The sequence below is a fragment of the Neltuma alba genome, unplaced genomic scaffold (assembly GCF_004799145.2).
Source record: "Neltuma alba isolate B1F8T4 unplaced genomic scaffold, ASM479914v2 tig00012409_pilon, whole genome shotgun sequence".
NCBI classification, from domain to species: domain Eukaryota; kingdom Viridiplantae; phylum Streptophyta; class Magnoliopsida; order Fabales; family Fabaceae; genus Neltuma; species Neltuma alba.
In genome coordinates, this window is record NW_021636901.1 from 88,411 (window position 1) to 90,861 (window position 2,451).

A 2,451-nucleotide genomic window follows, 5' to 3' on the forward strand; every position below is an offset into this window, starting at 1 on the left:
TTTACCTCAGTATGCATACGTTATAAACTATTGTTAGAGAAGATAACATGAAGCAAAATTAGAAGCTAGTTCCCTCTTGCATTGCACAGGCATAGCGTATATAAGCAAAACAATGATAGAGTATAATGAGAACGTGCATATACAAGGCAATGGTAGAGTATAATGAGAATCTGCATATGCATGCAAAAGCCAGCAACACACCTCTCCTTGCTCATGAAGACAATAACTTCTATGCATGCCTTGTTCTCCGTCAATTGCAGGAAGATCACAGATTTTTTATTGTTGACATATAAATGCAACAAATACATTTGTTGTGAAATATTAATGAAATAAACATACCAGAAGAATTTCTTGTTATCTCTGTCAGACCATTTTCTTAAGTCTCCTAAACATGCTTTTTGGTTAACTTTTAAGGGTAGTGCGAGACTTGAGAAACCGTGCATTATTTCGCAAGTAATTGGCACAACAACTCGCTGCACGATAGATATGGGTTATGAGTATGCCATACAAATGTTCACTGGCGATCGTCAACTTGGTCATAACATCAGTCAGTATTGGATCAATTTTATTAATTTCTTCCTCCAGTCGTAAGATACGAGCAATTTGCTCGTTATCGGTTTTAGAAACAGCTTTTCAATTTTTATTTACAAAATATGAGGTAATGATATGAGAAAAATTTTATTTCAAGTTGTGTGAATAGATAAAAGTAATCCCAAACAAGTACTAAGGCTTAAGCCGTTTGCACTAATTTCACACGCTTGTGGCCCCATTACCTCCAGCGACCCAAAGAGCTGCCTACACAAACGACCTCTGAAAGCTTTGAACCCAGACTCCATTGAGTTGAGCCCATATTCAAACAAGAGAAATGCTCAAATCCTAATGCGTGACAGCAATAACATTAAGGCCCATCACAGCAATTACAGATCTCATATCTGATCCGCAAAACCCAGAGACCCCATTTCAATTACAACAAAGGCATCATTGCGTGTTTAATAAATTCGTTACTGAATGTGGGGATTCAAATTACTATCAATTCATCATCAACCAATTGCAGCAAAACCCAGGAAAGCAAAGCAACTAACCCAAGTTTATATAAATAAGCATTTCATTATCAAAAACCAGCCGTTATTTATCAAGAATACAATGGCGGCAAATTACTATCAATTCCCATGCACTTTCTGGGAAAGTAAGAGCATTTCCATGTCAGCAATTCTGCTTTTTAAAATTTACACAAGAGCATGATAGAAATCAATAGTTCATATAAGGATATACATTTTTGAGAATGTCATGTAAGTGCTCCTCATTATTCGTCAGCTAAGAAACGTCCAGTGAGATTATCCATGGCAGAAAATTGCGATCTCATGTTTTCAGATGGCTTCCAGTGGCGCTTTCTCTGATTAATAAACCAATTGTTTATTTGCTTATACTTGGCCAGAGCAATCTTGTCAGATTCATGCATTTGCAAGTGTTTATAGTAGGGTGAGTAATTTCCATCCTGGTAAGACTAAAACGATTGGGAATGATATGATGAGGCAAAGGGTCTCTAATACCCCAACCTCCCAAATGTTTTTATTTTTTATTATTAATCATTAAATTCTACATAAAAATAAGTGACATTTTAATATCATATGGTCATCATATTGTGCAATTTGAATTGTTTTGCGAATTTTCAAAAAAAAAAAATCAAAACTACAAAATTTTAAAATCTTTTTCTCTGAAAAGTTATAAAAATTCAAAAATGCGTAATTTCAAGCCTAAAGATATTAAAATGTCACTGATTTTGTGTAGAATCTAATAACCAATACAAAAATCAAAACAACATTCAGGAGGTTGGGACAACACGAGAGGCGTTAGAAAGTGAAAATATTAGAGGCCCTTTGTCCGGTATAATCACAGCAAGCACAAGGCAATGGATGGATAGTACTCTTATTAAAGAAGAAATATAGACGGAGCACTTACCTGACGGCTATTATTCTATTTAGAAGGAGCCCCATTCAAGGATTCATCTGTCACCGCTCTTTTGTCGATCCTGGGAGGTTTAATTCTCTTTGCCTCCGAACCATCTTGCTTTGGATTGACAAAGTGGGCAAAGCAATGGGCGACAACTGCTCCCAACTTCTGTTTGTCTGTTTTCAGCAGAAACTAATTGATTTGAAACATCTTCGGAAGGTTGCGGTGGAGGGGCTTGAGCGTGAAGTTAATCTCCTTTTACGTCATTTTAATAAAATAGATTGTCTAGTTTGTAGGGACCTAAATCTCTTTGCTTCTTTTTTGCATTTTGTTTTTCCTGTTCTTAATTGCAGCTTGTAGACTTTTTAATTTTATTAACTAATCATTTGCCTTTCTAAAAAAAAAAAAAAGCACAAGGCAAATAATAAGTGTTTACCGTTGGGTATGGCCATTTGTAGTGAACATTCCACCATTCAAGCAGTGTCTGCCTGGCTTCTTTTG